Source organism: Anabas testudineus, chromosome 22, assembly GCF_900324465.2.
Source record: "Anabas testudineus chromosome 22, fAnaTes1.2, whole genome shotgun sequence".
NCBI lineage: Eukaryota > Metazoa > Chordata > Actinopteri > Anabantiformes > Anabantidae > Anabas > Anabas testudineus.
In genome coordinates, this window is record NC_046630.1 from 16,558,166 (window position 1) to 16,571,257 (window position 13,092).

Below are 13,092 nucleotides of genomic sequence, written 5' to 3' on the forward strand. Positions count from 1 at the left end.
TGTCTTTTTGTATTTTTTCACCTTTTATATATTTGTGAATACTTTTAAACAGCAGCACTAGCTGAAAGTGAAACTGGTGTAAAAGCAGGTCTGTAGCAATCAGAAATGTCTTGATGATGTCATCAGTCAGATTCCTTCAGAAGAGAAAGTACATTATTAGTTAGTGTGTCAACATGTTTGATGTTTAGATGAATTTAATATATGCAGACAGAATGAGTCTGTTGTCGCCACATGAACACAGTGATATCTATAGCAAGTGGGTAAAAGGATTAGAAGAGGATGAACATGAACAGATTTCACAGGTGTCTGTCTCTGGCTGATATTTGGTGAGCATGTGTCCAGGTCAGTGCTCCCTCACCTCAACAACAGCAGACAACCATCAGATGTGTCCAAATCTTTTCTTTTTCTCCTCAGTGATTCTGATACTATCACTTTCATTAAGGGCGCGTCTGTCGTCTGTCTCCCGACTGACTGACTGATATTTATTTAAGTAAGTGACTTTCAGAATTATTATAAAGGTTTCACAAAATAAGACATGAGATGTAGCCTGCATTCAGTTAATTTGTTCAACTAAAAGTCACACCATTTCCTCCTCGACCACGTACCATCCGCATGTTACATGGCTTTGTCACTTGAACGTAAAAAAAAGTTTGCTGAAAGGACTGATCCACTCAATTATCTTTGGAGAAAGTTCAACACATTCCCCAGTAAAGAGAACGGCACTAGAGATTAATTCCACAAGTTATGGGGGCAGTATTTAGACTATGTTGAAATATCATTTACAGAAATGTAACAAAACAGTTGATTGCAAAGTGAAAAATCGAGAAATAAATAAATCAAAGAGGAGAAGGAGGAAGGGATTTGTAAAATCCTGGCTATGGCCCAGTTCTATTTCACCGCTTATCACAGGCCGCTGATCTGAGCTAATTGTAGAAATTATCCCTGTGCTAATGTTGAAACTCAGTCCTGATGGAGTAAGAGCGAAGGCGTTAACAAGGGAGGAAGCCCTTCATAAAGAAAAAAGATGAGAATAACACAGACACACAGAGGAGGACACCGGAGAGAGGGCTGCACGGAGATGGAGTGAAGGTAGAAAGAGGAATGTGCTCAGAGGGATGGCAGGACACCGACTGTGAGCTGTGATGTTGCTGTTGCTTTGCCTCTGCGTCACAGAGCACTTCATCATAGGTGGTTTTTTCTCCAGGTACCCACCCCTCCCATCCGGCCTCCCTGCCACCATCCCCATCCTATGTCCCTCTCTGCCTCCCGGGCCCCCCGCCGCAAGCCTGATCTATTGGTTTTCAGCAGCACGTGGAGCGATAAATCATGGGAATGGGGGCCGGCGATGATTAGGTTGCGGGGTGCAGAGAAAGAGAGAGAGAGGGAGAGGGAGAAGAGAAAAGAGGCGGCGGATGGATAGGAGGAAGAGGAGGAGGAGGTGAAGGTGGACCTGGCAGCCTAGTATACAGGAGACAGGTTACTGATGGTGTTTGTTTCTCCCAGGCCTGTACATGTGCAGGGGGCAGATTCTCCTGGGTGTTACATAAAGGAGCTATGGGTCTGCCGGGGCCCGGCACAGCCTCGAGGACACATAAACTGAGCTGGAATTACCCAGGAGCTGAGATATATACGGCCACGGCAGCATTGCTTATTCTGGCCAAGCCCATTATATCAACCCTGCTCCTAGGACGAAGAGGAGGAGGAGGAGGAGGAGGAGGAGGGAGAAGCAAAGTGGGAGCGCGATGAGCCCATGGGAGCAGAAAATGTAGATTAATACAGTTGCATATTTTACCACAATTAAAACTTCATTTGTCTAAATGTGTGACTTTAGCCTCATTTAAGCCTTGGTGGCTTGGTAGTTTTTTAACGGGAGAAATTAAGAGATTGATCAGAGAACATTTACTGCTCAGCAGTAACACGGGCTTCAGATGCTGTTTTGTTCTATGGCATTTTAAAAACGCATAGTTACACCTCATTTTGCCCAACCACTGGAAACCGAGCTCCCTGTCAATTATTGATGTCCCCTCCATATGTGATTATATCAATCCTGAGAGAAAAGTTGATGAGATTTGTCTGGAACTCGAGCAAAACTTGACTTTATTGCCTCATTGACATAGATTTGCCAGTCAATCACGCTTTAGCCTGTCACCTTTTCTCAGATAACAAATCCCCCACAATGCACCCAGCCGCCATGTCTGAGAACCTGAAAAAAAAAAACACAAACACGAGCAGAGATGATAATGAACAAGCTCGTGTGTGTGTGTATGTGTGTGTGACTGAGAGCTGGATGTGCCACAACAAGCCCCCCTCACATTGTACAACTTGGTTTTACCGCTCGCCCACTTAATGGCTGTTCTCTGTTACTGTATGTTTCATCAGCGGTGCAGGGTGGCAGGTGGGAGGGATCCCGCCTTTGGAGGAGCGGAGAGGGGCTTTGTTTGCTTTAGTTTACATGCTCGCTCGTTGTTTGTTGCATGTTGCCGCGCCAGCTCTCTGCCGTCAGCCTCGCTATCATCGATTCTGACAGCTCCGCGGCCATATTTTGAAGGGAGAGGAGGAATTAAAAGATAGAGATGGCTGGGAAAGAGGAAGAAAGGATCCAGGTGCCTGTGCTTTAACCCTCACCTGCCAAGATCTTACAAACTGATTTTCTTTTTAGGATCTGTGGTTTGAGGTTCAGGATGAGGCTACAGAAGGCACCTTAAAGCTAATGTGGGTGATTCTCTTCTTTTCCATGGGTGCGGTAGGAGAGGAGGGGGGCCCGGATTACAGAGATGATCCTGCCATTCATCCTAGCTCTAAACAGAGCCCCGTCTTCCCTCCCCAAACCCTGCTAATTCCCTTTTGATGAGGCGTGCTAAATAAATCCTATTTCCACGCCTTTATTCCCCACCGACTCCTGGTGCGTAGATCAGGGAACGCAGATTTTAGGGGCTTCTGCTGCCGTTTGGGACCCACAATGGAGCCCGTCTGCATGGCGGCCCACTCAGTCCAGTCTGCCTCATTATGCCTTCACCCCAACACATGCCCAGTGGCCCACAAACACTACACATACACGCACACACAGTGAGACTGACACGTTTACACATGTAGTGCCACACAAATGCGCTATGATGGCTTTGTGCAATTGCTAGGACAAATGCCGGACATCATGTCAGGTACTTCAAATTTGTGGCTGGAGTGTAAGAGAATACTCCAGGTGACTATTTGTGTTTGTGTGTGTGTGTGTGTGTGTGTGTGTGTGTGTGTGTGTGTGTGTGTGTGTGTGTACTGTACATCTCCCTCCTCTCCTGTCGGCCCTTCCACTCTCACATGCTGAGCCCCTGCGCTCGGCTATGACGCTAACAAGCTCCTCCGTCTCTCCTGCTCTGTCTACACCGGGGCCCTGTTATTAATGGCGACCAGCTGGGAGTGGTGAAGGTACATGCACAGCCAGACAAAGCCCCATATATAATCATAAAGTCATAACAAACGACCCGATGTAAATGAGGATGGGGGTGTTTTGAGAACGGCTGGGTTTGGAGAAAATAGGTCCACGGATGCTAGGATGCAGTAAGTGGAGAGTGGAGGTGTCACCTGACACTAAAATGGACAGTGCCCTCTTGGCTGGCTGGCAAAGACCTGCCTACCTGACCTTTGACCTTCCCCTGAACAAGGCAGACTTCAGGTCAAGCCTTGAGAGGCAGCACTGAGCGTCTTTCCGATGACACTCGGGCTCATCTCTCTGGTGATGGAGCACTTAGCCAGAGAAGACTTCTGCCTTCATACATGTCCATGCAAACAAAAGACAGCTTTCTAGCCTCTCTGTGCTGTTAGCTTGGCCTCTTTGACATATGGCACCACTGTGGCACATGCTCGAGGACCTGGCCGGCTTGCAGGGTCTTGGAGAAACGCTTTATTTTGAGATGAAATGCCGATTATGATGTTACGTTACAGCCGCTGAGAATCCTGGCCCGCTCATCTGCAGTGTGTCTGCATTGGAGAGGCTTACCCAGACACATGCTTCCAATTAGCTGGGCTTCTTCATGTAAATGCTTCATAAATTATCCCCCCTGCCCCGGGATTAGGTGCTCATAAAGAGAGTTAGCATCTCAATAAACAGCAAAGGTTGTGTATGGAGAGCTAATTTGAGGAACAGCAGGAGGGTAAGGAAGGAAGGGAAAACAAGGAAGGAGGGTGACAGTGAGAGCTTGCAGAGGGTGTTGTCGGAGATAGGGTGGGGGTGAATAGTCCAAACTGTATGTATATGTATGTATAAACCTATCCTATCAGAACAATTTGAAAGGTGTCATGTTACAGAAATCTGTAACTCTACATATTGTTTATTTGTTGAAATATCTGACAGTTTGGGGGCAGCAGGGTGAGCTGCTGGTCACACACACTGACACTGAGAAAACACAGGCCCAGTCATACTTCAGCTTTAAACAATATAATGTAGTTCACTTAAAATGAACTTTGAAGTCAAGATGATTTATGGTGTTGAGAAAAAATCTAAACCATCTGCTGAGGAGGATCACGTCTTATTACTAAATAGACCTTGTAATGAGACTATTTGTTGTTCACATGTAATGTTAATCATTAATAGTTCAAAATAATCCACTAAATCTAGTCTTCATGGCACTTAAATATGACTCATTAACATTATTAACACTAATGTAGAAATATCCTTATTATTGAAAAGAAATCCGATTTTATCAATTCAAAATAACAAGAAATATAGTGTGAACACAGTTCATGTTGTCTGTGACTATCACACCTGTTTTTTAATAGAATATCTACATATGTGTACAGAAGCCAATTATCAGCAAACGTTAATGCTGTGCTCCAGTGAATTATTGTATTCGTGACTGTAATTCTTCTTATGTAAATCTTTCTGCTTATGTTAGTACAACTGAAATTATATATATTTTCATGGAAAGCAATAATTATTTCTAAGAACAGTTCTGTAGAAGATAAAAAACAAGTGTGTAATTATTATTTTAACCTAAACAGTAACATGTAAAAATACAGCTACACACAAAGATAATACGTATTTGTGTACACTATATTTTTTGTAATATACTCTAAATATCTAACTTCAGCTGAACTTATATTTTTATAATTTATATTGTTCATATAGATCAAGAATACAGCTTTGTAATTGTAAAGTATATGTATTTGCACACAGATGTGAACAACATGCATGTAAGTATATTTATTTATTTGTGTTTTAATAATTTTAATGTGTGATAATAAAAGTGTTTATATTCAGAAATAAATTATATACTTGTAAAGATACAATTGGCTTTTTTAATAGGATTATTCAACATATTATTTAAGTACTTGAAATACACTAACACAAGTTGTCTTCTGTAAACCATGTCAGGTTGTAGTTAATCAGACTAAAGATTTAGGAGAGATTAACTTGTGAGGGGACGGACATGGGGCTGTAACTAACAATTATTTAATTTTTCCTAATTCACGTATATCTAAAAAAACAGGAAAACATCATTAAAATGGGCCTTTACAATTTTCCACAGCCTGCGACAAGGTCCAGAACAAAAACTAACAGTGTTTAAATTAAATTGATGAAAATACAGCAGCAAAATGTCCTCACATTTGAAAAACCGCACCGGTCAAATCTTTAGCATTCTCTTGTACAAATGCATTTTTATGAATGACTTTTTATGAAACAGTAATGATGAGCTTCACTGAATATTTATTGTACCACTAGCATGTTGAAGTCAGCTATTTTCAGGGTTACAACAGTGACACTAATACAATTCCACTCCTGACACAATACTGATGCAAAACTTTAGGTTTTTCCTCTTCCTACAGACGTGAATCTGATCCACGAGTACTGCGTAAAAACCACAACTTCTGCTAAATGGCACCGGCTGTGTGTGGAATACGTGACAAGATAATTTAATGAAGCAACGTGCCTCTGTTCAATCTAACAGATAATAGCCGGAGCATTACGAGAATTAGGCCGTTTGGTTTGTGCAGAGGTGCGGGGTGAGCGAGGGGTTTTTGAATTCTGCTGGGAACTTAAAGCGTCTGTAAACACAAAGCACAAAGAGCGTTAACGCACTAAACCTCAGGCCACACTGGCCATACAATGGACTGTCATATTGAATTGGCCCAGAGCTGTGGGAGAGAGGCTGTTTAAGAAGATGCAGGGTGGGAGTTAAGCTGAGAGAGAGCCCAGCATGACAGACACTTGTCCATGTAACAGCTCTGCCGAAAACTCACACTGGGCTCTCAACAACACTCTGCTTTACTGTCGATCACCAAGACACTCAGCAACACCGGCTGTCACCTATACATGTAATATAAATGCAATCTCACCTTTTCTCTGTGATATATATCAACCATCTCAGAGGGGCAGACAGACACTGACACACAGGCGCTCACTCTCATACACACTCACTTTTGAATACAGCACCATACAGACAGTCAATAACAGAATGGGGTGTGAGATTAAGGCTAAGCCCACCTTCTTTTCATGTGGCAGAGCAGCCGCTGCCCCGAGATCTGGCACCAGATGGCGCTGTGCTGGTTGGTGCCAGGAGATAATCGGGACAGATCGGGCCGCATTACTACCCATTATCTTCTAATTATTCTTGTGTGGAGCGCTGATCCTGCCGTTTGTGTAAGTGGATGGCACAGAGAGCCTGTCGCCCCCGGCAGCACAAAAATCCTCCCCACTTCCCTCACCCTCTCTGGGGACGTAGGGAGAGATCAGCCGGGGGGGAGGGAAGAAGGGAGGAGCTGATGGGTAACACAACCAACCTGATAGAAGGGAGATTCTACTTTGTAATATATTACACAGCACCCGATCTTCACAAAGAGACATCAGTGATGTCAGATGGAAGAGATCCTGATGACCTTTGACCTCTGCGTTAGCGTCACATAAAGCAACATCTTGTTGCTCGACAAAGCCGGAGCGGGTACAGCATGTTTCTCCACTGATGACTCTATAAAACAGTGATAGGGATACAGCTCAAGTCTCCCAGGCTCCATCTCTGCAGAGCCTGTGTAGGAACAGGCCTCACCCCCCCCCCCCTCCACCCCAAAGGATAGCTCTAACTGCGCAGAGGCATATGGCTTACCATGTGCTGGGTCCCACGTGCACACTGTTAAGCGCAATTTTACCCAGAACATCTTCGCTTAATTATCAGCATTTTGTTCAGCATCCTGCTATTTTGCATATTAATATCTGTCAGCTCAGTTCGTAATATGAGGAGATGAGGGCTTACGCCACGCCAAAATACCACCGTAAACGCAGGCTTCACCGAGCAAGAGTATGCGTGTTCAGCCGCATCAACTCCCGTGGGGCGCAGAGTGTAAGATGATGTGTGTGTTTTCAGTTGCTTTTAACCTGGTCTCAAGTGTGTACCTATGCATTTATGTTTGTAAAGTGTCAAAATCTGCAGGTGACATATGTGTTTTGTTTGCAGACGGGTACCCACCGTGCATGCATCATGACCAGCCCAACATGTTTACCCATTGGTATACACGTTTGCATGTCCTCACACACATGTGTGCCCATGGCGTGTGGTAACCAGCCTTCCGACTGACATGTAATAAAACACGGCGTGACATTGTTGATCAATCTAGCCAGCCCACAGGCCGCACAGCAAGGGCATGTACATGCAAATGAGAATAGCTAAATGCCACTGAGGGGGCGGGAGAGGGAGGCAATCACTTCAGCTGACAACTACACAGGAAGGAGCGAGGGAGGGATGGGGGGATTGATATCCAGGGGGAAATTGTAAATGCAAGGTGTTTGAAGAGAAATAAAGACAGCAGGCTTAATTACAGGAGCCGCTGCAAGAGATGAGTTTATCTTCCCTGCAGTTTAAAATGATAGGTTAAAGAGAAGAATCATAACATCTACTGTGCAGAGGAAAAAAAGTTCAGCGTGCGCTTCTGTGTGTGTGGCAAAAAAAAAAAAAAAAAACAGGGAGCTGTGATTAAAATGTAAGACAGGCTGCAGCTAAGACCCGAAGCATTCTCCGCCAAGCCCGGGGTCGGGTCAACTGATCTGGGGGCCACTTGGGCAAATCCCAAACACAAACATGGCAGAAGAAAAGGCACAGAAAGCGCAAGGAGGCTGGTGGTAAAAAGACTGATAGAACTCATCCATGGGAAGATGAACAGGCAGGGAGATCATGAAGGGAGAGCTGATTAACCGGCTTTTAGATCTCTGGGAAATATCCGAAGGATTGCGCCTCTAGCTCCACAAATCCTGACCCTTAGCGTTGAATCTATCAACCCTGGGAGACCCTGTGCAACAATGAGAAGTCTATAAGCTGCTCCAAGCTGCTCTATTGACGGTTCATTAAGTAACAATGGGGACAGATAACCACTGCATTGCCGTGTTGGTGTCTTTCACTTTACGCACAGAAAGGGCTTTTAGCTTACGTCACCCCAGCTTTGAAGCTCAGGGCATTCCCCTTATACTAAGCTGGTGGCACATTCAAGAGGCGAGAAGCAAAGACCGGAGCAGGTGTTGTTCTTCTCACACACGTGAATGCTGTGCTGGGCGTTATTTTGTAACTGTCAAACATGCCATCAGCAGTCCGTTTTTAGATTTATCTCCCCGTGATGATGAAATGAGGGAAACGACTTCAAGAGGAGAGTGTAGATGGGAAGTTGGACATTAAAGCTCGAGCCGCTGCCGCATTTCGCTTCAGAGGCCTTTTCCCTGATCAAAGATGGAGCAGCAGGTCAGAGATCAGAGAGCAGCTGGATGGAATACCGGATAGAGAGAGCTTGTCCTGTAAATGAAGGGTGCCAGCACCTGTTACCAGCTGCTCTCTGAGCGCTCGTGACACGGCGAACCGACAGTCGCCCGATGAGTATCACTGAGCATACATCGCAAACTGTCACCACAGGTTTTGTGATGTGTTCAGCGCCGTTGGCTCTAGTGAATCAGCAGAACTGGTGTAGAGGAATTGGAGCTTAAAATGCACCACAAGTATTTTAGTGACATGAGGTAAAGGTGGATGATAGGCTTGATGACTGATGATTTGACTTAATCGTGGGTCATGATCCAAATCAATATATAATAACATAACATCTTCAGTGTGAATGATCCAAACCTTTGACTGCAAGAGCATGACAACAGCTGTGTTTGAACCACAGCCAAATATGTCACCATGTTGGTCTGGGACAGCTCCACATCCCTCAGTGTCTTTAAGACAAGTCTGTTCAGTTCACATTGAGACTGGCATGTGATTGGTCAGCAGGTTCGTTTTGTTTTCTCTCTGCCGTGTTCTTTGGTCAAATGGCTTTTTTTAAAAACACCAATGCGTCCACAAGTCTGCCACAATATCCAAGCTGTAAGACAGTCTGAGAGTGTCAAAGAAACTCTGGGTCCACAAGGACGTGTCATAGTCCCACTGCATCTACTGCACTACAGAGCTGCAGACGTCGTTTCTTGTTACACCGCCATGTCGGCAGTGTAACTGCATGGCTCTAATAAGGATTTCAAACCACGAGTTTATTGTGCACTTTAATTCCAAATACACCGAACGCTGTGTTGCAAAACTCACCAGTTTAAAAACTGCTTAATGCTCCTTCAGTGCTTTTCAGAAACAGAAATGACAGCGTTGGCTCCAGCTGATTGGACATGGGGCCTTTGTCAGCTCGCATTTAAGTGATACAGACAGTAAATCAAAAAAAGAAAACAAAAGAAAACAAAAAAAAAAAATCAATACATGGCAACATGTTCTGAGTCTGAGAAGCAGTTTGACATCACTCATAACTCTCAAATCTGGAGCTATTTCCCAAATTCCTATAGACTCCTTTTACCATTTCATACTGTAATTAACTCATCTGAGCCACTGGCTGCAGATTTGATTTGAAAATGCACACTGAGAAAACATGTTTTATTAGCTGCATCTATAATACGATTAATGTTATTATCAGATTCATTTTTAATCCAAAAAGACACTAAAGTCTAATAAAACTTCCCCCTAGTGCTTTGAACAGGCTAGCGATGCTGCTGCCGCTTTTTCTGAATGAACCACACTGACTTGGCCTTAAAGAAGATGTGAGGTGACATGGGGCAGTCATAATCTCCAAGTCTACATGCTCACGTGTTATCCTCTCTCAACTCTTTGATTTCACGGCCTCAGCCCCAACAGACACCTGTGTGTTCACCTCGTCTTTAGCAGAGCAGGTCGTCCCCTTCCCATGAGGCTTTGTGTTCACTTTAAGATCGGGGTTCACTGGGAGCGGCAGGGTCCAAGGTGTCACCACTTTTTTGTTCTCCTCCCCCCCTCCAGCCTGCAAGTGTCAATCCGTGGCGAGTCACAACCTGTGTGATGGTAATCAAAGCGAATAGAAGAGTGAGCCAGGTGGTAATTGTGTATTATTCAACTTATGGAGGGGAGCAGGCCACGCTGCCTAGCCTGTTGATCGCTTATGTATAATTTAAGGCAATCTGTGCATGTATTATAAATGAACAGGGTTTGCGAAGTGGCAAATGGAGAACAATTAATGTCTCGAAGCTGAGAGCATGCAGATTGACTGTCTTTAGCCTATTCTCATTGCTCATTTCTCTCGTTTCCTCCTTTTTATCTTCCCCCCTCTCTTTCACTTCCCTCTTTCTCTCCCCTGTTCCCCAACCTCTGCTGTCTCCCTCTTTCTCTGGGAGTCAACTTTATAAAGGAGTATGAGTGAGTGAGTGAGTGAGCACTCTGGAGGCAGTCAATACCTTATCAACTCCTGCCGAACGCTGACACCTTGACGTCCTTGACAGCAAATTATTACTTTTTCATGACGCAACCAGGTGCAATTACAGCAACATCTTTGCGCTGTATCCTGCTGCTCCTGCAACTGTCAAAAGGCGTTCCTGGTGGGATCCTGGAGGAGCTGAGACATCAGTCTCTCAGTCCCTCCCAGATCTCTGCAAAGACAGACTGACAGACAGGAGCGAGGTGGGGGGACATAGTGCAAAGAGAAAATAGAGGGAGCCATTCAAACATGCCCAAAGATTCAGTAAATAGTTGCATTCTACTCAAATTCTTTTTCTGGGAACACTCAGAGGTTTGTTTAGAGGCCTGTTGACTGACAGCGAGACTGTGGCAGAGTTTTGCTGTTGTTCTGTAGGTGCAGGCAGCGAGCTAGCTGCTGCTTCTGCTGCTGCCGCCGCTGCTGCCGCTGCTAGCAGCCCAGTAAACAACTGTGTTTGTAATGTCATCACACGCTCCTCGCTCCCCGCACTTCACACTGTAAACCCTGTAGGCTTGATTATAAAGTTTAACCACACTTTAATGCACAACAACACAGAGGGGGGAAAAAAAAACACACACACCAGGTAAACCTCAATTAAGACTTCAGAGTGTCACTTTCTCCTCGCAGCGCGGCGGCAGAAGAAGAGAACACAAAGAGCCCACAAGCCTGTGATGCCACCCCTGTGAATAAGGGGAATGCTGGGTGGTGGGGGAGAAACTTTGCCATCCTGGAGGTGGATGTTGCCTCATGTCTCTTTGTGTGTTTGGTGTGTCCCCCAGTTGGGAGCAGGAGGGGAGGGTGGCAGGGGCAATATAGTGCACCTGTGTGTGTGTGTGTGTGTGTGTGTGTGTGTGTGTGTTTCTTTCGCTCTATGTGTGCCATGGAGAACAGGGACAGGTAAGAGAAGCAGAACAAACCATCAGTGTGCTACAGAGACACACGAGAGTCTGGTTTTTCATTTCAGACTCATCACCCACTGATCCTCTCCCGTCTTCCTTCCCTCCGCTGCCATGAAGCCAATTTCTTCCCGTTAACATGTCGTGAAACTTGCAGATATTTTTTAAACTCTCACGTCTGACTTATGTAGCTAATGACACCTCACTGAGCTATTGGTTTTCCTCGGCCCTCTGTGTGTTTTTTCTCTCTCCTCCTGTCACCCCCCCCAACCATCCCTACAAGCACTGTCTTCTCTCTCCTTTACTCCCTCAGCCCCCCCCCCTCCTTCTCTTTTCTTTTTTCCTGTGGTGTCAGACACAGATTTATTCTGCCTGTGATGCGTGTAGAGCAGAGGAGTGTGAGTGAGCGGGAAGGGGGGAGGTGGGGGGTTGGGGGGAGTTACAGGGTCAGCGGGGGGGGAGGTGTATGTGTACAATAAGAGATAAGATCATGGCTCCCCAGGGGCTTGTTTGGCCCTGTACCCGATCCATCAAACGCCGGCTCCAAGTGCCAAGGTCAACTCTAATGAGCATTTTCTGGGGTCTTATTCTCCACGCTGAACACACACACACACACACACACACACACACACACACACACACACACACACACACACACACACACACACACGCTCACACAAGCACACACTAAACACATCTTGGACACACCTGCTTAGCAGTAGGATGGATGTTGGTGACAGGAAATATAACATGCACCCATGCATTCCAGTACTCAGAAATCAGACATTGCTGCACAAGAGCAGGTGCTCAGGAAAAGGGTCTGGGTGAAAGATCTGTGTCAGGTGCGGCAGGTGTGGGGATGTGGACTGGACATCATTACTTTTTGAGTTCTGACCAGTATCATGAAACTGTCACGCATCAGACGCTGGTATTGGCTGATTGCTCTCATCCCAGGTCTTGCTAACTTTTTCTTTCAGCAGCTCTTTCCCAATATTATTCTTCAAATATTCTGATTTATTTAAAGTTCTGTTGCTTGTCTTTTGATAGCATTGACCTCTTAATATTCATATTTTTATTAATTGAAATTTATTTTAAAGCTACATAATTGTAGTAAAGGAAAAAAAACACAAACATTTGTGCTAAAAAACAATCAGCTTGATAAATTTGGTGGAAACTTTGTCAACTTCACTACAATTTAAAAAAACAGACAAGTCTGTGGCTCAGTTTAGGGAGGTCTGGAATAACATTTTAAAAACTGTGGAGACACATAGTCCTCAAACTAAGGCATTAGTGGCAAAACTCATGTATCGTATTGGCACCACTATCATTAAACTTCAAATTATACTGTTTCCAACACTAGGCAGGTCTACTGTGAGTTTTCACGGGTGACACCCGGAAAAAATCTGCACACCACCTCGGCCGGGCTCCTTTCCCCCAATTTCTGCATCACCAGGTTGGGCACACTTGGACA